General features: G+C 44.2%; 1 pseudogene; it reads left to right on the plus strand.

The window, feature by feature from the left end:
• The first annotated feature begins 1674 nt into the window (after window positions 1–1674).
• On the plus strand, window positions 1675–2641 carry LOC121986795 (annotated as a pseudogene).
• Window positions 2642–23792: the final 21151 nt, after the last annotated feature.

Here is a 23792-nt window from a genome sequence, read left to right on the forward strand (position 1 = left end):
AGGATATATCAAATGGTGGACTCGACAGCGGGCTACGAGCTGATCTGCATGATCGACGTGTATCAAGGATGCCACCAAGTGCCGCTCGCACGCGAGGACCAGGAGAAGGTCAGCTTCATTATGGCCGACAGGACATACTGCTACAACGTCATGTCGGTCGAACTCAAGAACGCTAGAGCCACCTACTAGAGGCTGATGAACAAGGTGTTCCGACGACAGATCAGCCGTAATATGGAGGCATACGTCGATGACATACTGATTAAATCTCTTCGAGCTGCTGACCTATGCGGAGATATCAACGAGACTTGCCGGACGCTGAGGACAAATGGAATAAAACTGAACCCAAGTAAGTGTCTGTTCGACGCGAAGAGTTGTCGCTTCCTGGGCTACATCGTTATCGAGTGGGGCATTGAAGCCAACCCAAGTAAGGTCAAAGCTTTGCAAGATATGTCGCCGCCCTGGAACTTGAAGGAAGCTCAAAGGCTAACCCGTCAGATCACGGCGTTGTCCAGATTCATATCCAAGTCATGCGATCGAAGCCTGCCATTCTTCAAAATATTTTGTCGAGCCACGAAGTTCCATTGGGACGCCAAATGTGATCGAGCCTTGGAAGAACTGAAGCAATATTTGAACTCCTTGCTTGTATTAGCCAAGTCGGTTGTGAGTGAGCCATTGTGGATTTATCTGTCATCCAACGAACATGTCGTTGGATCGGCTCTAGTTTGGTAGAACGGTCAGGAGCAGCAGCCTGTATATTTTTTGAGCCATATATTGAAGGATCACTACAAGAAAAAACATCATAGACATCGGTGGAACAACAGCGGTTTTAAGCAAAAATCGATGTCTTTGAGTATTTTACACTGATTTTTCCAAAACCCGATGTCTATAAGCACAGATTTTCGCTCATAGACATCGGTTTTTTAAGTTGATGTCTATGAGCGTCTTTTTTCGTTAAAAGACACCGATTTTAACAGTAATTTTTAAAATCCGGTGTTTATGATAAAATAAAATAATTTAATTTTCCCACTAATACATAGCCGAAATTTGCAACCCTTCACTCTTCCCTCCAAACCTAAACCTATATCGCGCCGTCCACCGTATGCCGTCTCAACGCCACTACCACTTTCCTCCTCACCGCTAGTCGTTTGACCATCTCTCTCAGCCTTATCTCCCTCTTCCCCTTCCTAGATTGACGCCCCTTCCTCTCCCGATCAAGATCAACACACGACGCCCTTGCTTCTCCATCCAACCACACCACATCTCCTCCAACTCCTCCCTTTGGGTAAGAAGAGGATGCCTGTGTGGCTTGGAGTCATCGCTGAGTCGCCCTCCTCCACTCTTTCTCGATCCCATATCTGGTAACCTCGATTCCTCATCTCCTTCTTCTGATTTGATCCCTCCTTGTCTATCCTCGTGTGGCCAGGATTGATCGGAGCTCCTTACTCACTGATTTTGCTGCTCGCGGTAGGATTCGGCACTGCCTCCGGGTGTGTTATCGACTAATTGGTCGACATGGTGAGGGGGAAGACGCAGATGAGGAGGATAGAGAACCTGGCCAGCCGACAGGTGACCTTTTCCAAGCACTGGGGAGGCCTTCTGAAGAAGGCCTTTGAGCTCTCCGTGCTGGATTAAAAAGGGGCATTGTGTCCTGGGAACCCTAAAGATACTCCCGCTATGGGTTTAGGGTTGCTGCACTTCGATGGACGTGTCGTCGACAACGATGGACGGCGAGGAGCTGATGTATGTTGAGCCTGGCGTCGCTGTCGCCCTCGGTTCCCGGCCCATGGAGTCGCCTGGAACTCTCTACGTCACCTCAAGGTATCAGTGCCACGCTCACTCAGTTTCTTGCTTCTTGTCTTCTCTCAGATGTGAGTGGATCTTGCAGGAGGGTGATTTGGCTGAGCGACAACGACAAAGGGAAAGGGTATGAGGTGGATTTCTTGTCGTTGTCCCTCCACGCTGTGTCAAGGGACCTGGAGACCTACCCCTTTCCTTGCATCTATACTTAGGTATTTGATCTATGACTGAGTTTGGGGCGGTTCTACCTGAACTTCTATTGAATCCAAAGGATCAAAATTACAAAACGTAACTTTTTTTTCTTTTCTGTTTATCTTGAACATTAGAAAGCTTTCTGTGTTTTTTTGGAGAATTCATTGTGGTGCTCGATAATGCGCTATTTTCCCTCACTGATTGGTAAACTTGAACTTTTGTTGCCTCTGACTTGAATTTCCTAAGCATGAATTAAGGGGCTACCGATAAGCTGTTTCTTGGATAGCTACATGTTGGTGCTTGAGGTTGCCTATTTGAGTTGGTGATTACTAGCTGAGAATGGTCCTTTATAGTAATAATGTCCTGAAGGATTTGAATTATTTGAGGGGCAAATTTGAGTTACACCATTGAGGATAGTCAGATTGGCTGATGGTGTTTTTTGCTTTATTGCTTATGTATTGTTTGCTGGATTCTTCATCAGATCGAGATAGGCGACAAAGATGAAGAGTCTGAAAGCTCAGATTCAGAAAGTAATGATGATTTGGAATTATCAAAAGTCACTGAAATGAGGCTTCTTCCTTCAGATGCTGGAAAGTGTATCCTTGCTATCATGCATGCCTCATATTGTTTTCATTTGTGGCAAGTTCATTGATTGATGCATTTTCATGTATAAAGTAGGCGTTGCTGAATCTTTTGTGGTCAACTTTCTATTTAATGCTATTATGAGTGTGTTTGTCAAAGTAGGAAAGAATCTGATGCAGTTGGCATTGCTTCATCATGTATTTTAGTTATGGCATAATAATACAATTATGAATGTCATCTTATCTTATTATTCTGATTATCCTGCAAGTTCATTACATCGATCTATAACTCATTGATTGCATATTCTGGGACTGTGATTGTCTTCTTATCAAGTCCCATCTTTCACTAAGAGAAAAATCTCTATGCTTTTTATATGGTTGTTAAGTTCAGATTGTTGGTGCAACCTTAGGTCAAGGTTGACCTGGTTGACCCGACTCGAGTTGACTTGACTCGAGTTGTATTTTGATGTTTGACTTGGGAAGATTGTTGATGCAACTTTAGGTCAAGATTGACCTAGTTGAGTTGCATGTTGATGTTTGACACTCGTGAGAGAGTTCTATTCTTGATATGGGACAAGAATAGATGTTTGGGAGATTATTGGTGCAACCGTAGGTCAAGGTTGACCTGGTTGACCTGATTCGGGAAAAAGTCCAAGTATGGAGACTTGGCAACGGAAAAGTCCAAGCAGGAAGCTTGGCACTAGAAAAGTCCAAGTATGGAGACTTGGCACTGGAAAAGTCCAAGCAGGGAGCTTGGCACGCGAAAAGTCCAAGTATGGAGACTTGGTACTGGAAAAGTCCAAGCAGGGAGCTTGGCACGAGGGAAAGTCCTAACTGGGATGTTAGGCAGTTGGAAAGTCCTGGTGAGTGAAGCCAGGCAGTGAGAAAGTCCTAACTGGGATGTTAGGCAGTGTGGAAAGTCCTGGTGAGTGAAACCAGGCAGTGGGAAAGTCCTAACTGGGATGTTAGGCAGTGGGAAAGTCCTAACTGGGATGTTAGGCAGTTGGAAAGTCCTGGTGAGTGAAACCAGGCAAGGGAAAATCCAGATGGATCAGGGATGATCGGACTTCTGGTGTTGGAAAGTCCAAGTAGGTCAAGAGAGTGATCGGATACTTGGCACGAAGAGGAAAATCCAGATGGATCAGGGATGATCGGACGTCTGGTGTGGAAAAGTCTAAGTGGGTCAAAGGGATTGACCGGACACTTAGCGGGGAGTGCTAGCAGGTCAAGGGAGTGACCGGATGCTAGGTATGATATACCAACAGGTCAAGGTTGACCGGATGTTGGTGTGGAAGCCTTAGGTTTAGGGCTGAGAAGTTTGGATCGGTCTGGTGACCATCGATCGATCAGGCTGCCTCTCGATCGGTCCGGTGACCGATCGTAATCGATCGAGGCAAGCGATCGAGCGGAGAAAGAAGCTCGATCGGTCCTGGACCGATCGGTGTATGCTGATCGGTCTCACGACCGATCACGAGACTCTCTGATGAGGTTCCCTGATCGGTCCAGGGACCGATCAGGGACGGAACAGAAGCATAGGCTTCTTTCCTGATTGGTCTGCAGACCGATCAGGATGTTGCCTGATCGGTCCACAGACCGATCAGGGCTTCGATCGCGACACCTGATCGGTCTGCAGACCGATCAGGGTTCTAGCCGTTGCGACGCAACGGCTAGTTTTCTCACTGTCTTCTTCGCAGGTATAAAAGGATCAAGGGCATCTTCTGTGCGACAACTCTTCTTCCTCCTTGCTGTTGCTAAGTGCTGCTGTGCTTGAGTTTTGTTGAGCTCGTCCAAAGCTTCGCGTGAGCTTCCCCGACTGGAACAGCTGCTGCTTCATCCGGACTCCATCGACGAGAAAGCAAGATTGGTAGAGTGCTTGTGTATTCTTATTGTATTTCTTGCTTACTCTTTGTTCTTGTACTCTTTGTTTGCTGTTGCAAACGTTTGTGGCGAGGTTTCTCCACCCACAAGGAGTATATTGTATTTTTCGGGGACTCATCCACCGACGGATTGACTGGACTCGTCCACCTTACGGACACGCCGAGGAGTAGGAGCCCTAATCTCCGAACCTCGTTACATCCTCGTGTTAAGGTTTGGTTTTCTTCTCTTTCGTTTCTTTGTATTTTCCGCTGCGCTAACGAATTGTAGGAAGAAACGCGAGAGATTTGGGGTCGGCTATTCACACCCCCTCTCTAGCCGTACGAAGGATCCTAACAAGTGGTATCAGAGCGAAGGTTCGCTCTTCATCGGATCAACACCCGTGGGAGCAAAGCTAGAGAATGGATCTCTATGGAGAAGATGTCACCATTCCACCCTTCTACGAATGCGGCGACTTCGCGTATTGGAAGGTAAGGATGAAGTATTTTCTTATGACTAACATAATGAATTGGTTTTGTGTACAAGAAGGATTTACTCCTCCGGTGGATAAGGAAGGAAAACCACTTGAGAAGAAGGAGTGGACAAGAGAACAAATTCACAAATCCGAAATCAACGAAGAGGTAACGAAAATAATTGAATTTTCATTGCCTACTAACATCTTGTGTAAGATAGGTTACAACAATGCCAAGGAATTATGGGATAACTTGGCCAAGTACCATGAAGAGAGCTCCACTTCAAGCCATGAAGAGGAGCCTAGTGAGCCAAGTAGCTCACATCATGAAGGGAGCAAATTGGAAGTTGAGGGTTACTCAACATCTAAAGAAGAAGAGGAAGTGAGTTCTTCTTCAAGATCGGAGCACGAAGAAGAAGCTTCTACCTTCGGGAGGGATGAAGAAGAGAGCATCCATTCATCCTCAACCCTAGGTAACTCAAACACTTTAAGTTCAAGTAAATTGCATATAATGTGTTTTGAGTGTAGGGAATTTGGGCACTACAAGAGTAAGTGTCCAAAGAGGGTTAGAAAGACTCCACCGGCGTCAAAAGTCAAGGAAGCCGGAGTCCCGACACGCAAGGGCAAGGAGCACGTGGTGTGTTTCCAATGCAAGCGAAGGGGACACTATAGGAGCCAATGTCCGAGGGGGAGGCAATCTCACAAGGACAAGAGACCGAGCACATCGATAGGGGGAGCTAAGGCAAACCCTAAGGTAATCTCTAAGGTTTATTATTGCAATTCTAATAAAACTCATGCTAGTAGTTTTGTTGCAATTGTTAATAATGATAAGCATGTTAACTTTAGGAACCAATACATGTGCTTAGGAGCTAAACATGTGAATCTAGATAAGGATAATTCTAGAAAGGCTAACCCTAGGATCAACCCATCTAAGGCTAAGGATAACCTAGGTAGGAATCCTAAATCAACTAGACATATGCCTAGGAATACCTCAAGGAAGAGTGATAAATCAAAAATTGAGGTATTAGAGAAGGAGAATCAAGTCTTGAAGTCAAGACTTGATACTTTGGAAAAGACTCTTAAGAACATGGAGAAGTCATCTCTAGGGTTTAAGAGTCAAAAACCCAAGTCCAAGGACAAGAAAGGGTTGAGTCACAAACCTAAGTCCCAAGTGGTCAAGCCCACTTATCATAGTGTTCCATTCGATTATGGAACAAAACCTAGGGCTAGGAAGACCACCACCAAGGTCACAAGGGGAGTCACCCCTAGAGTTGATCGTGATGAGACCCAAATGACCAAGGCTTTAAAGCCTAAGAGGGTCATTAGGAGGGTTGCTAGGGAAGTTATCCCTAGTGAATATTTAGTGAACCCAATGAGCTCTAATAGGTATTGGGTTCCTAGGAGCATCTTCTCTACCCCATAGATGGGTTAGAGAGTGTCAACTCCAATAAAAAGGGTAGTTAACCCAACTTTGAGGAAATTGACACTCAAGGAGCATTTTCAAGGTGTTTGGGAACCTTTGAAAATGAAATGGAATAATCTTTGTCATTCACTCCTTGGAAGAGTAAGTTGTGCCAAAGTGAGAATATATTAATCTTACTTTAAATTGACACAATTTTGAAAAACCTAGAGAAATATCAAATTGGAATTTTGATATTCTCTTAGGTAATCAAGGCAATCCGGGCCTTAACTTAGAAGTGCTACTCTTGTAGAATTTTAAATGGTATAAATCAAACAAGAGATCAAGAAATGCCAACTTGGGGTTTGACATTTTCTTGGAGCACTTTGGGCAATCTAGGATTAGAATTTAAGTTAGCTAAGTGATTAAGGATGCTTAGATAGGTAATCTAGGTATTTTATTTGTGTTAACTTACCATGGTTGTTTGCCATTTGCCATGTCATGACACCATATTTAATTTATGATCATTTGAAATGTCATGATAATGCTTAGGTTATTATATGTCATGCTTTATTTAAGTTTTCAAGCTTTATGCCATGACATCATGACATTGGCACATGTTTTTACTTATGATATCATTTATGCCATGTCATCATCTCTTGCATTAATAATCAATGAAATTGATTTAAGGATAAAAACACATTTTGATATTGAGATCAAAGTGTAGTTTAGAAAATGCATGAGAACTTAGCCTAAGTTGACCTTAACCCATATCTCACATCAAATTGACTTGAATGTGGTTTGATACACCTTAGATGTGTGTGAGATATTAGGATCATGAGTTAGGATCAAGGTGCATAGTTCTTGTACCTAGATGAGCCTAATTCAAGAAATTGGGGATCATAGGGAAAGCTTGTGTACAAGTCATGTACATTTAGCCCTAAGATTGTGGTCCTAAATTAAAAGGTTTAAAATCATTTTGAAATTGATTTGGAAAACCTTGATGAAGCCATCTTAGTGATTGCATTCATCATTGAACATTGTGATACAAAGTTGAGTTAAAACTTGAACTATTTCAAAGTTTTTGAACTTTGTATCAAGATTGAAAAATGGAAGTTATTTTCATAGAAAACTATTTTTTCTTGATAGTATATGTTATGAGGAGTGTATCCTCAAAGTTTCATAATTGTTGAAATTTTCTGGAATTGTTTATGGGTTTCTGAATTTCGGGTAAAAGAAATTCAGGAATTCTGATAAGGGAGCTTGGATCGGTCACTGGACCGATCCAGAAAGGAGTGGATCGGTCACTGGACCGATCCAGGGAAGTGTGGATCGGTCCGGAGACCGATCCAGTAAGAGGCAGTGAGGCAGTCCGATCCCAGTGAATGTGGATCGGTCTGGGGACCGATCCAATGGGATCCTGATCGGTCTGGTGACCGATCAGGGCGTGCCAAAAGCTGAATTTCGACTGTATGTCTGAAATTCCAGCTGTGAAAGTTTGTGGTTTAGGTTTCTAAGGGTTTGAAACTCTCCAAGACATTGTTGGTGCAATGGTCAAGGGGGAGTTGGCCTTTAGGGGGAGTTTTACCTAATTGTCAAGGGGGAGTTGACTTTTAGGGGGAGTTTTTACTCCTTGAGGATTAGTGATATGGGATTATCACTAAGTTGTTTGTTGAGTTTAGTATCAAGGGGGGAAATTAAGAGTTTCAAATGAAAGGTATGGGACTTTCATTAGGAAGAAACTCTTGACCTTGATACCCTCCTTGTTCTTTTTGATGTGTGTCAAAAAGGGGAGAGTGTTCATTGGAGAATTATTGGAGAACCCAAGTTAGGTTATCGGGAAGAACCTAAGCTAGGGATAACCTAAGTTAGGTTATCAGGTTAACCTAAGGGGAGAATATCCAGAGAATGTTCAAGGAAAGAACATTGGACATTGGAAGATGATTGAAAACCTAAGTTAGGTTATCGGGTTAACCTAACTTGATTATGGTTTTGTCAAACATCAAAAAGGGGGAGATTGTTGGTGCAACCTTAGGTCAAGGTTGACCTGGTTGACCCGACTCGAGTTGACTTGACTCGAGTTGTATTTTGATGTTTGACTTGGGAAGATTGTTGATGCAACCTTAGGTCAAGATTGACCTAGTTGAGTTGCATGTTGATGTTTGACACTCGTGAGAGAGTTCTATTCTTGATATGGGACAAGAATAGATGTTTGGGAGATTATTGGTGCAACCGTAGGTCAAGGTTGACCTGGTTGACCTGATTCTGGAAAAAGTCCAAGTATGGAGACTTGGCAACAGAAAAGTCCAAGCAGGGAGCTTGGCACTGGAAAAGTCCAAGTATGGAGACTTGGCACTGGAAAAGTCCAAGCAGGGAGCTTGGCACGAGAAAAGTCCAAGTATGGAGACTTGGCACTGGAAAAGTCCAAGCAGGGAGCTTGGCACGAGGGAAAGTCCTAACTGGGATGTTAGGCAGTTGGAAAGTCCTGGTGAGTGAAGCCAGGCAGTGGAAAGTCCTAACTGGGATGTTAGGCAGTTGGAAAGTCCTAACTGGGATAAACCAGGCAGTGGGAAAGTCCTAACTGGGATGTTAGGCGGTGGGAAAGTCCTAACTGGGATGTTAGGCAGTTGGAAAGTCCTGGTGAGTGAAACCAGGCAAGGGAAAATCCAGATGGATCAGGGATGATCGGACTTCTGGTGTTGGAAAGTCCAAGTAGGTCAAGAGAGTGATCGGATACTTGGCACGAAGAGGAAAATCCAGATGGATCAGGGATGATCGGACGTCTGGTGTGGAAAAGTCTAAGTGGGTCAAAGGGATTGACCGGACACTTAGCGGGGAGTGCTAGCAGGTCAAGGGAGTGACCGGATGCTAGGTATCGTTATCCGAACTAGGTTGGAGAGGGCAGTTTAAAGCGAGAAGTTGGATCGGTCTGGTGACCGATCCAGTGATACTGCGTTTGCCCTGATCGGTCTGGTGACCGATCAGAATCAGATCAGAGACGGGCAACGATCAGAAGCGGAGAAAAGAAGCTCCTGATCGGTCCCTGGACCGATCAGGTGTATGCCTGATCGGTCTCCACGACCGATCAAGAGACGAGTGCGATTCTCTGTCTGTGAGAGAGCTCAAGGTCAATCGAGCTCAATTTTCCTCCACTCTGTTCAGGAATGTGTCGAGTGAGCACCGATTAGGTGTTGTACCCCATGAGACCGATCAGGCATCCTCGATCGGTCCACGACCGATCGAACTATAGCGAGACCCATACATGTCTTTTTGTACTCTTTTGAAAGTTTATGTCACTACAACAAAGCATCTTCAGCCTACAACTCATCTTTTAGAATCTTCTTGCCTGTCACTTCAAGTTTTTGCATGCTCGCTTGAGGAAAAATCTTAGTGAGCTTCCCCGACTGGAACAGCTGCTGCTGCTTCATCCGGACTCCAGTCGACGAGAAAGCAAGATTGGTAGAGTGCTTGTGTATTCTTATTGTATTTCTTGCTTACTCTTTGTTCTTGTACTCTTTGTTTGCTGTTGCAAACGTTTGTGGCGAGGTTTCTCCACCCACAAGGAGTATATTGTATTAGCCGGTTCTCCGGGGACTCATCCACCGACGGATTGACTGGACTCGTCCACCTTACGGACACGCCGAGGAGTAGGAGCCCTAATCTCCGAACCTCGTTACATCCTCGTGTTAAGGTTTGGTTTTCTTCTCTTTCGTTTCTTTGTATTTTCCGCTGCGCTAACGAATTGTAGGAAGAAACGCGAGAGATTTGGGGTCGGCTATTCACACCCCCTCTCTAGCCGTACAAAGGATCCTAACACAGATCATCCTTGCATGTTGCTTTTTTTTCTTTTCTTGATACTGAAAAAATCTTAGAATTTGGGTTTGGTCAATTGTTTCTTTCATATTCTGTATCTTGGTAATATAAAAATATTACATACTGGGTAATCATATGTTGTACAGTGTTGATCTACAATGCTAGTAGTAGTTATGTTTGTGAATCATGCTGTTAGTGTGTAGAGTGTACCAAGCAGTGATTTAGCTCTCTTCCGGTTGATTTGCAACATCATGGTAATTAGTATATTCGATCCTTAAAACATTTTACTGTGCTCAAGACCAAACGAGGCAGTAAATTTTTGTACTTGTTAATGTTAATTTGAAGAAAATATTAATAGTAAGCCATTTGGAAATTATGAATGAAAAAACGTTAGAATCATTTATAATGCATTTTTAGAAAATGAGAATATCATATACAATAAAACATTGGTATCATATACAATTAAACATTGGTCCTTGTGTATTCCCAGGATATGTTAATGCCGTAGACAACATTCCATAGCTTTCTACTTATATTTCCTTCTAACAACTCAAAAAAACCTTTTAACAGATTCTGTTGATTCAATTGTTCATGTTCCTTGAACAATGCTTGATGTATATTTATTTATCAAGTGGTGAAGAAGCTTATGACTAGTCTGTTTCACTTTTTTTTTTTGTTTCCCAAGCAAAAGGTATGTTATTATTATTATTAAAGTCATAAACCGTGTTCTTTCTGTCTGTTGTTCTTCATCAAGCAGGATGGACTACAAGCACATTTATGAGAAGGAACCAGTAATCCACTACATAAGCACAAATAAACCACATCCTCGATGCCCAGTTGCAGGTAAGTGCCCTATCTATTGCAGTTGATCTTTCGTTGTTGATCTTTTTGCTTGTTACAACTACATCCTATTAGGTTGCCTAAAAATTCTCCAAGTTGGACGGGTTGTATGCGACGCCTTGCTTACAATAGAAATTGATGAAATGCGTTTGGCATCAGCTACAAACATAAAGTCAACAATGGTAGAAGATTTTTACAGAAGTTGACTGAAAATGGCAACACTGCTCCCTGCAACTATAAGCTTGATATAATTTTTCAAGGTGATTTAGCCCCTGTCGGTGATTTGTCATCAGCCAATGCGATTTAGGCATCATAGTTAATTATCTTTTGATATTGTAAGAAGAATATTTGTGTAATTTGTGGATACGGACTTGATGTATACAATATCTATTATCTTTTTATATTGTAAGAATAATATTTATGTGTTGGTTATATGGATATTGACTTGGTGTGTTTAGATACACCGATGTATAATAATATTAACTAAATTTTATACTATTAAAATGTTGTATAATATCGGTTTTTCACTGTTTCAGAAATCGAATCAATGTCGTTAAACAATACTGATATTACATCGATTTTCCACCACTGCCAAAACTGGTGTTATTAACATATATTACATCGATTTTACACCGTTGCTGAAACGGTGTCATTAAGTGATACTACACCGGTTCATAACCGATTCGAAAATCGGTGTCGTTAAGTGATACTACACCGGTTATAACCCGATGTCTAAAATGGAAGACTTTTAACATCGCCTTCATAGACATCGGTCGATTTTGTAATAGACAGCAGTGGAAAATCGATGTCTATGAGGGTTTTTCTTGTAGTGGATGCTGAATCTCGCTATACTGATCTCGAAAAATTAGCATACACTTTGATTCTAGTTGCTCAGAGGCTTCGTCCGTACTTCCTAGCACACACAATTATCATGCTAACTAACAGTGCCCTGGGACAAGTCATTCTCAACCAAGAAGCATCAGGGAGGCTGATCAAATGGACAACTGAGCTGAGCGAGTTCGACATTCAATATCAACCCCAAGCAGCGATCAAGCTCAAGACTTGGTCGATTTCATCATAGAAGTCTAGAGTGACGAGCCGACAATAACATGGAAGATATATGTGGGTGGCTCTCCACTCGGCAGGGCAGCAGAATCGACATATTACTTATCTCACCGCGGGAGGACCGGATGCATCTGTCCATTCTGCTAGACTACCGAGCCACTAATATCGAAGCAGAGTATGAGGCGCTGATAGCCAGCCTACAGGCAGCTCGACACGTGGGGAATGGTTAAAGTTCTCATCCACTCGGACTCCTAGCTTGCCGCCCAACAGCTATTCAGGACATTCGAGATAAGCAACGCTCGGTTAAGGCTCTATGCAGAGGCTTTTGAGAAGCTGAAGGCCAACTTCCAGGAGGTCATTGTATAGAAGATCCTCCGATCGGAGAACCAGGTGGCGGATGAGTTAGCGAAACTAGCCAGTTCATTGACGTCGATCGTCATCGATCAACCGATCGAACAAGTCTCGCTTCTGGCGCACATCAATTGAATGGAGGGAGTAACCTTCTCGAGCAACTGGAGAACAACTCTGATGGAGTTTCTACGTTCGGGAGCTACACCCGTCGATCTGGAGGAAGCCCACTTATTGAAAAAGAGGGTTGGGCGGTTCACCTTGATCGGCGACCAACTTTACAAGAGAACCTTCTCGAGGCCCCTCCTCAAGTACGTCGGATCAGAGGATATCTAGTACATTTTGAAGGAGGTGCACCAAGGCTCCTGTGGAGGTCATCTGGGCGCCCGTGCATTAGCCCGTAAGATACTCTTGGCCGGATATTTTTGGTCGATCCTCCAGGAGGACGCCGCTTGAACGGTGGCCGTCTGCTTGTTCTGCCAGAAGTATCACAACCTGCCGCACCAACCGACCGAGGAAATGAAGGCGTCCACGATATCATGTCATTCGACTAATGGGGCATGGATATCGTTGGACCATTCCCAATAGCGACCGGTCAGCGGAAGTTTCTCCTCATCACGGTCGACTACTTCTCTAAGTGGGTGGAAGCCGAGCCACTCGCAAGAATCACCGAGCAGATGGTCATCAAATTTATTTGGCAGAACATCATTTGCCGATTCGGCATCCCACGCCGACTCGTATTTGACAACGGAAAGCAATTCACCGGTTAGAGGCTCAGAGAGTGGTGCGAGGGTTATGACATCCAGCAAGCCTTCACCTCTGTGGCTTACCCCCAGGGCAATGGGCAAGCTGAAGTCGCCAATCGGGAGATCCTCAGAGTCTTACACGCTCGGCTCGACCACGTTGGAGGCAGTTGGGACGACGAGCTCCCTAGTGTGCTGTGGGCTCTTCGCACGACTCCAAAGGAGGCGACCAGCATGAGCCCATTCCATTTGATATACGACGGAGAGGCAGTAATCCCCGTGGATGTCGGAATAAATTCCGATCGTGTGCAGCTCTACGACGAAGGAAACACCGAACGGAGGCTCATGAGCTCGACTTGGTGGACGAAACACGGGCAAAAGCAGCGGTTCGGCTAACAGCATACCGACAATGAATGAAACAGAACTACAACCGGCGAGTGATCCCGATGTCCTTCTAGGTCGACGGCCTTGTCTGGAAGAAAGTGAAGTTGGTCGATGATGTCACTAAGCTCGAGGCCCCATGGGCAGGACCTTTCAAGGTTGTGCAGAAGCTCCGTTCAGATGCCTACTATCCGGAGGATGAAGAGGGGAGGCAGCTTGAGAGGTCATGGAGTGCGAATCATTTTCAACCCTACAGGGCTGGATGAGAGGTGCGTGAGTGAATACTATGCTTTATGTATCTTTTGTATGCCTCCCGAACGCAGGACAAAGTTTGAATAAAAAAGCAAAGGCCTCAAGTGCATCTCCCTCAACGGTCGAGTGACGACCTTAAACCCTAGTATACATCAAATCATCGAGCTGCGACGTTAAACACGGGTCTACATCAAATTGTCGAGTGACGATGTTAAACGCGAGTCTACATCAAATCGTTGAGTGACGACGTTAAACGCAGGTCTACATCAAATCGTCGAGCGACGACATTAAACGCGGGTCTACATCAAATTGTCGAGCGGTGACATTAAACGCAGGTCTACATCAAATCGTCGAGCGGCGACGTTAAACGCGGGTCTGTATCAAACCATCGAGCGGCGACGTTAAACGCGGGTCTACATCAAATCGTTGAACGATAACGTTAAATGCAGGTCTGCATCGAATTGTCGAGCGACAACGTTAAACGTGGGTCTACATCAAATCGTCGAGCGACAACGTTAAACGTGAGTCGTCATTAGCGGTCGAACGACGACCTTAAACCCTTGTCTCCATCGATGGTCGAGTGGTAACCTTAAACCCTTGTCTCCATCGACGGTCGAGTGGCGACCTTAAACCCTTGTCTTCATCGACAGTCGAGCGACGATCTTAAACCCTTGTCTCTATCAGCGGTCGAGCGGTGACCTTAAACTCGAGTCTTCGCATATTCTTCAACAACGTTCAAGCGGCGACCTAAAACCCGGGTATTCATCAACAGTCGAGCAGCGACTATAAACCCTTGAGTCAGAGACTCTCGGGTCGATTGACCGAGTTTGAGTTATATTAGAGCCACGGGCTCTAGAGGTCGAGCGGTTTTCACTGGTCTCAGACCAGCTTATCGGATCTCATATCTCCCCCGTTCGAGGTTGAGCGAGCTTCACTAGTCTTGGACCAGCATATCGAATTTCAACCTCCCCTGTTTGGGGTCAAGTGGTCTTCCCTGGTCTCGGATCAACATATGGGATTCCTTGTCTCCCCCGTTCGGGGTTGAGCAGTTTTTCGAAAGGTCAGTGAGCAGGAAAGCATCGATGAATAGCCGACCGTGAACCCGAGCTACTCAAAAGTTCGAAGTCTTCAGAATATAGAGACCGTTCGGCGCTATTCTTTAAAATACTCCTATGGCCGAGCAGGAGATCACGGAATCATGGACTCTGAATACCAGAGAGGTCGATCAGCTAATAGAATCATCATGAATGAGGCCACGAGCTCTTGCAAATAATCAAAAGGAGTTGAAAAACATACAAGGAGGTAAAGCTTGCCCGAACGGACGAGCATGCATTTAAACTTCAAAAATTTTACATCTTACAGGGACGCTCGACCTCACTCAGGAACGCTCAGCCTTACTTAATATAGTCCAAGACATCATCAGGCAGCGCGACAGTGAGCTTATCCCGGCTAATGATTGTTGGTGCAATATTCCCTGAGTCAAGGTTGACCTGGTTGACTGAGTTTGAATTGGGTCAAGCTCGAGTCTTGATGTTTGGGTTTTGATGTTTGACAATACATGAAGACAACACATGGAGATTGCAGGTGCAATTGTTCATGTGGGGAGTTTGTGAAGGAAAGTCAAGTAGGTCAAGGTTGACTGGATACTTGACTGGAAAGTCCTAGTGAGTGAAGCTAGGCAGAAGGAAAATCCTGGTGAGTGAAGCCAGGTGAAAGACCTAGTGAGTGAAGCTAGGCAGATGGAAATCCTGGTGAGTGAAGCCAGGTAAAATACCTAGTGAGTGAAGCTAGGCAGTTGGAAATCCTAGTGAGTGAAGCCAGGTGAAAGTTCTAGTAAGTAAAGCTAGGCAAAAGGGAAGTCCTGGTGAGTGAAGCCAGGCACAGGAAATCCAGATGGATCAAGGTTGATTAGACATCTGGTATTGAGAGGTCCAAGTAGGTCAAAGGGATTGACCGGATACTTGGCACGAGGAAATCCAGATGGGTCAAGGTTGACCAGACATCTGGTGGAAGTCCAAGTGGGTCAAAGGAATTGACCGGACACTTGGTGAGGGAGTCCTAGCAGGTCAAGGGTGACTAGATGCTAGGCATGATGTACCAACAGGTCAGGGTTGACCGGATGTTGGTTTAGGGGACTTTGGACTTGGTTTTGGGTAAAAACCTGAGCTGGATCGATCAACCGATCGATTGGCTCATGCCCAATCGATCGGCTGATCGATTCCGTGAGTCCCCGCGACAAAGGCTTCCCCAATCGATCAGTGGATCGATTGGGGAGAATCGCTGATCACACAGAAAGCCTCCCAATCGATCGGTCGATCGATTGGGAGCCTCCAATCGATCGACTGATCGATTGGGAGCTGCGATTCTACGCGATAAGCCCTGGATCGATCCAAAGTCTCCCCAATCGATTGGGAGCAATTCGATCGATTGGGATTTGAGCAATTCGATCAATTCGATCGATCCAAAGCCTCCCCAATCGTTTCTCTCGGTAGAACTTCCACGGCTTTCATTCCCAGCGAACTCATATCTTCACAGCAGCTCTCCACAACTCTCACGCCAGATCTTGAAGGTTCTTGGAGGCTTGTGCTGGTGCACATCCAAGTCAAGAGGCGAGAAAGAAGCTAGGGTTAGGGTTTCGTGTGTAAACTTGTAAGCTTTTGCTTGTATTTTGTTTTCCCTTTCCTTCTTCTTGTACTGAGAGCTTGTAAGGCTTCTCCGCCTTTGGTAGTTACCGTAAAGGAGTGTTTTTCATAGTAGAGGGTGCTTGAGTGTGTGGATCCTTGGATTAGTCACCTCTTCTTGAGGTGGATACTAAGTAAATCTCTAGTGTTAGCATTGAGTGTTGTTTCTTTGTATTTTCCGCTGCACATCATCTCAAGAAACAAGCAACGATGAGCACGAGATCGCGTCGAGCTATTCACTCCCCCTTTAGCTACATTTCGGTCCCAACAAGTGGTATTAGAGAAAGATTGCTCTTCACTGGAATCATCGCCGGAAGGAGCAAAAAAGCTAGAGGGTGAAGAAGTTGGAGCAATTCTACAAGTAGAAGACTTCATCAAAAAGCTCAAACTTCAAGATGGAATTCCAAGATGTCCTTGGATTCGACACAAGGGTGCCTCCACCATATGTATCTACAAGCTTCGATTCTTGGAAATTAAGGATCGAGAATTTTCTTATGATGGAGATAGAGCAATGGTTTGCTCTTATGGAAGGCTTCAAAGCTCCAACAAATTCAAAGGGCAAAATCCTCAAGAAGAGCAAATGGAGCCAAGAGCAAATCCAAAGATGCGAGGCCAATGACAAAGTGACCAAGCTTTTGGTCAATCTATTGCCGAGCAATATCTTAGAGAAAATCGGAGAATTTGAAGACGCCAAAGAGCTATGGAGCAAATTGGAAATGATTCATGAGATCCCCTCCACTGTACCAATCCAAGAAAAATCCAAAGAGAGCGACTCATTGGAGCAAGACCAAGAGGAGGAGAATTCCGAAGTTGAGAGATGCTCAACTTCCAAAGAAGAAGACCAAGAAGCTTTATCTTCAAAGGAATACAATGAAAAGGGAAAAGAGGGAGCGTACTCTTTGTTCAATATACAAGATGAAGATGAAGAAGTCTCCACCTCTAGGATTGAGGGAGAGCTACTTTTGGTGACATCGGATCAAGAAGAAGGAGAAGCTTCTACATCCGAGTCAAAGGGAGAAAAAGACGATACATCCTCCAAAAATCAAGAGACATCAAATGGAGGATCAAGTGTCATCCCTACATGTGAAGGTATAAATATTTCAATTAAAAATAAAAATCATATTATATGTTTTGAGTGTAGGGAACATGAGCATTATAAGAGCAAATGCCCCAAATTGGCTAAGAAGAAGGACCAAGTGGCACTAAAGGGCAAAGAGAAGCCTAAGGAGACCGTTCCCGGAATAAAGAAGAGCAAGGAGCACATTGTGTGCTTCTTTTGCAATAAAAAAGGACATTATAGAAGTCAATGTCCTAAGGGGAAGAAAGCGGTCATGCCAAAGGGAGGAAGCATGAGTAAAGGGGAAGCCTCCAAGGTAAAATGAAAGGTATCATTTATTGAGCCTACCCCTTTAAATAATGGTAAAAGGCATGCTAATTCCAATTTTTATTATTTTAATGTTATTTACCATAAAAATAGGAAGCATGATAGCATTAAAGAAAAACATATGACTCTCCATGCTAAGACTACCACACCTAGGGTTAGGAAGATAGATAAAAGTTTAGGCAATAACACTAAGGACCATAGTTATAAGTCTAGAAATAAAAATGCTCAAGGATTTAAGGAAAAATCAAAATCTAGGGATTTATGGGAAGAAAATCAAGTCTTGAGATCAAGGCTTGATAAAATGGAAAAGACCCTAAAAAGGATGGAAAGTATCCTAAAAGGGCAAAATGAGCAAAACCTAAGTTTAGCACAACAAGGGTCATTCAAGGGCCATAAAGGTTTGGGATACAAACCTAAGGATAAGAAGGATGCAACTTCTTACCATATGGTTCCATATAATTATGGAATCAACCCTAGGTCAAATGGTCAAGTCAAAAATACAAGGGAAGTTATCCCTAGAAGTATTTTTGCAACAACAAACGTGACTAGAACTTCTAAGAAGTCTAAGAAAGTCACTAAAAAGATCACAAGGGAGGCAATCCCTAGAGTTGATCTAGAAAAAGTGACAAAGGCTTCTAAGAAGCCTAACATGATCACTAAGAAGGTATCTAGGGAAGTTATCTCTAGTGAGTACTTAGAGCATTCAAGGAGCTCCAATAGGTTTTGGGTTCCTATGAGCATTTTTTCTACCCCTTAGATGGGATAGAGAGTGTCAACTCCGATTAGAAGGGTAGTTAACCCAACTTTGATGAAGTTGACACTCGGAGAGCATTTTCAAGGTTATTATTAACCTTTGAAAATGAAAATGATTATCATTTACTTCCTAAATGGATTAAAATGTGCCATAATTTGAGTATTTGGATATAATCTTAATTGACACAAGAAATCAAGTGTAAGAAATGTCAAGTTGGGTTTTGATATTTTCTTGGAAAATATTGGGCAATCTAGGCCTAAACTTTAAGTTAGCTAAGGTTTAAGGATACTTAGATAGTTATTCTAGATATTTTACTTATGCTAATTTGCCATGGTTTGTTTGCCCATCATATGTCATGACATCATGTTTATTTTTGCATTCATGCCATATTATGAAAAATACAAAAATGTCATGTCATGTCATACATGCATCATGTAATTATAGGAAATTTTCTTTTGAAAATTATTTATCTTTGATGTATGTCATAACACATCATGAATTATTTTAATTCATTACAAATCTAAGGACAAATTATATTCATTAACAAGTAACATCCTTGGTGGATGTTCATAACCTCAAAATGCCTAGATAGATATGCATGATCCCTAGATTAGGACAAAATCAAAGTTTACATCTCACTAAAAACTATAAGGTGACTTGTATGTGGTTTCGTACACATTAAATACAAGTGAGATGTTAGGATGATGAACAAAACTCAATATGTTGATTTAGTGCATTCTTTTGAGTTTTAAGTTCATCAAAACACATAGGTATGTGTTGTCCAATCATTGGAAAAGCTAATGTACAAGTCATGTGCATTGAGCTCAAAGAACATGGTTGGATATTGGTTTTGAAAATCATTTTAAAATGATTTTATAAAACCTTGATGAAGACTATCTTTTGATAGTAATCATCATTGAAATGTTAGACACAAACTAAAAGAAAACACTAAAGTTTTTACAAGTTTTCAAGTTTGTGTCAATCTTGGAAAATAGAAAGTATTTTCATAGAAAACTATTTTTCCTTGATAGTATATCCCCTAAGTAGTGTCTATATGAATTTTCACGATTTTTAGAATTTTGTAAAATTTTTGGGGAGTTTCTAAAGTTGACTGAAATGGAATTTCAGCAATTTCAGAGCTTCAATCGATCACTCGATCGATTGGAGTGCCTCAATCGATCGGGTGATCGATTGAGAAGGCATTTCTCGCAAGCAGAAGCTCGCTGGATCGATCGACTGATTGATCCACACTAGCTGAATCGATCAGTGAATCGATTCAAGCAAGTTCAATCGATTGGGACCCAACTCCAATCGATTGGGGATGCTGATTTTGGCTGGAAAAGCTTGTTTTCAGCATTCTAAACCATTTTTAGTCTATAAAACCACTCCTAACCCATCAAAACACATTTGTATACATTTAGGGAGAGTTTTCATGATGAAAACAAGAATGGATTGGTTAAGGAAGACTAAGTAGAGGTTTAGGTTGAGGTTTGGTTTCAATATTGAATTTATGAACCTCAAAACTTCTAAATTTGAGTTTCCTTAAGTTTTAGGGATTCCAAGTCATTGTTGGTGCAATGACAGAAGTTACGCACATGTCTTTAGGGGGAGTTACTCTTTAAGGACATGAAAATCTATTTTACATACACCTTGGAAGGTGGTTAACCTTCTTTAGTAAAAATGCTCAAGGGTGGGTATTTGAATATAATGGAGAGTGGATATCTTCATTATTCAAGTAGTGTATGCTCATGGATGAGCATTTGATGATAATGAAGGGTATGAGACCTTCAATTGAATCGTGTGTGAATATACCATGTGGTATATGCTCAAGGGTTGTGCGTTCAGAATAATGAAGGGTATGGGGCCTTCGTTATTATGTTGTGAACAACGAGTGAAGTTGTAAACAACATTGGGTAACTCTTCAGGGGGAGAGTTTTTGATGTGTGCCAATGGGGGAGAATGGGTGGTTAAGTTAGACCTTCATTACCTGTAGAGGGAGTTTGCCCTCTGGTAAAGGGGAAGAATGAAGGAAACCATCATTATCATTCATATATTGGCATGAAGGGAGTTAAGGCTATGAGATTAGCCTAACTTAAATGTGGTATTGTCAAATATCAAAAAGGGGGAGATTGTTGCTGCAATATTCCCTAAGTCAAGGTTGACCTGGTTGACTGAGTTTGAATTGGGTCAAGCTCGAGTCTTGATGTTTGGATTTCGATGTTTAACAATACATGAAGACAACACATGGAGATTGCATGTGCAATTGTTCATGTGGGGAGTTTGTGAAGGAAAGTCAAGTAGGTCAAGGTTGACTAGATACTTGACTGGAAAGTCCTAGTGAGTGAAGCTAGGCAGAAGGAAAATCCTAGTGAGTGAAGCCAGGTGAAAGACCTAGTGAGTGAAGCTAGGCAGATGGAAATCCTGGTGAGTGAAGCCAGGTAAAATACCTAGTGAGTGAAATCCTGGTGAGTGAAGCCAGGTGAAAGTCCTAGTAAGTAATGCTAGGCAAAAGGGAAGTCCTGGTGAGTGAAGCCAGACACAGGAAATCCAGATGGATCAAGGTTGATTAGACATTTGGTATTGAGAGGTCCAAGTAGGTCAAAGAGATTAACTGGATACTTGGCACGAGGAAATCCAGATGGGTCAAGGTTGACCAGACATCTGGTGGAAGTCCAAGTGGGTCAAAAGGATTGACCGGACACTTGGTGAGGGAGTCCTAGCAGGTCAAGGGTGACCAGATGTTAGGCATGATGTACCAACAGGTCAGGGTTGACCGGATGTTAGTTTAGGGGACTTTAGACTTGGTTTTGGGCAAAAACCTGAGCTGGATCGATCAGCCGATCGATTGGCTCATGCCCAATCGATCGGCTGATCAATTCCGTGAGTCCCCGCGACAAAGGCTTCCCCAATCGATCGGTAGATTGATTGGGGAGAATCGCCGATCACACAGAAAGCCTCCCAATCGATCGGCCGATCAATTGGGAGCCTCCAATCAATCGGCTGATCGATTGGGAGCCTCCAATCGATCGGCTGATCGATTGGGAGCTGCGATTCTACGCGATAAGCCCGGGATCGATCGGCCGATCGATCCAAAGCCTCCCCAATCGATTGGGAGTAATCCGATCGATTGGGATTTGACCGTTGGCGCAGGATATAGCGATTGGCGAGCGTTTCTCTAGGTAGAACTTCCACGGCTTTCGTTCCCAGCGAACTCAGATCTTCACAGCAACTCTCCACAGCTCTCACGCCAGATCTTGAAGGTTCTTGGAGGCTTGTGCTGGTGCACGTCCAAGTCAAGAGGCGAGAAAGAAGCTAGGGTTAGGGTTTCGTGTGCAAACTTGTAAGCTTTTGCTTGTATTTTGTTTTCCCTTTCCTTCTTCTTGTACTGAGAGCTTGTAAGGCTTCTCCGCCTTCGGTAGTTACCGTAAATGAGTGTTTTTCATAGTGGAGGGTGCGTGAGTGTGTGGATCCTTGGATTAGTCACCTTTTCTTGAGGTGGATACCAAGTAAATCCCTAGTGTTAGCGTTGAGTGTTGTTTCTTTGTATTTTCCGCTGCACATCATCTCAAGAAACAAGCATCGACGAGCACGAGATTGCGTCAAGCTATTCACCCCCCCTCTAGCTACATTTCGGTCCCAACAATGATGCTGCTTGTTAGAGCTGCCTGCTTGTCAGAGCTACCGGCAGATGGCCTCCCTCGCGGAGCTGATTGATTGTCCCATCGATCGCTAGATCGAACAGCCGGAGGGCCCGATCAGCGACTTTGTCGTTGAAGACGTCCGAGCGGATGTAGGTTTGCTTCATGGCGTCAAACCTACTCACCTCGGCATCTTGATAAATCCTCAGGGCTGCTCGGGAGCCCTCTAGTTCGTCCTTAGCAGTGGTCAGCTCCTTATCCTTATCGACGAGTTGGCTCCGAAGAGCAGCTTCTTCGACCGACTGACAGTGCTACTCAACAACCAAGAAGTCCTCAGCTTCCTTGAGCTTTTGGGCGAGGGCTTAAGCCTCCTTATTCTTTTCATCAAGGTCCGCGATGGCTCGGTTCTTCCACGCGCTCGCCGACTCGATCTTATTGTCAAAGGTAGTGACCTCTTTATTGAGCCGCTCCAACATCGTGGCCTGACTGGCGCTCTTGGCCCATTCGACCTCAAGCAGTTTGTCACTCTCATCTAGAGCGGGGTGCAGCTGGGCCACCTCAGCGTCTGTTTTCTCCTGAGTGGCGGAGGATTGGTCGCTCAACGACTTCAGTTGCTTTACTTCCTCCTCCAAAAATGCAAGCATGTAGCACATGACCAGACTCTCCACCCAGTACTGCGGACGAGTGAGAAGAGGTCAACGCTAATCGGAGGTAATGTAAGAAAGTACAATAAAGGGAACACTTATCCTAGTGGACATCTGGGTGTGGTTGTTCGCGAGCGTGCCAGGAGGCATCATCGCCGCACGAGCCCATGCATCCTCCCAGATCTTAGGAGCGACCCCTGGATGATGATTTGGTGCTCGGGGCCACAGACTCGGTGCTCGGCTCGCTATATTCTTCGGTGGGCAGATGGAGGATCGCCGTTATGTGGCAATGATAGCTCGGGGCCAATTGCGTCGAGGCCGCCTGACCTGATGGGCGAGATGCGGATGCCGGTCGGATGCCGAACTTCTGAACCTTTGAGGGCTTCGAAGGTGGCGGCATGAATGCCACCGGAGGTGTGGCGAGGGTTCCCTGCGGCAGCTCACCTAATGAGGGAGTTCAGTCGGATGATGTAGCGACCGTAATTTCTGGAATAGGGGTCGAAGTCTCGACCCGCTCAGCGGTCCTCACCCCCGAGGAAGCGGAACGCGACGAAGGCTTCGCGCGGCGCCTTTTTTGGCGGATCAGCGACTCTCTTGAGGAAGTCGAGCCGGACGCTCCCTCAACATGGACGAACTTCAGCAGCTCGAGAGGCTGTTGTGAACCCTCAGCCGCCCCAACATTGGGAGTCGAGCTGGTCATCCCTTCGCCCACCACAGCGGGTGTCTTCTCGCTCTCGCCGAGCAGATCTTCGTGTGAGCCAACCGGTTGCAGGTCGCGTCTCGCTAGTTCTTCAATAGCTACCGCATTGATTGCGGCGTCCTTGAGTTTCGCCTTGTCGGGCAGACGTGCTCGTAACATGACTTCGGCTACAAAAGATAAAGAGAAATCAGTTAGCATCAAAGGAAGAATTAAAGAAGCTTCATACCTACGTTGGTCGGCAGTCGGGTGCAGAT

The sequence above is a fragment of the Zingiber officinale genome, chromosome 5B (assembly GCF_018446385.1).
Source record: "Zingiber officinale cultivar Zhangliang chromosome 5B, Zo_v1.1, whole genome shotgun sequence".
Classification (NCBI taxonomy): domain Eukaryota; kingdom Viridiplantae; phylum Streptophyta; class Magnoliopsida; order Zingiberales; family Zingiberaceae; genus Zingiber; species Zingiber officinale.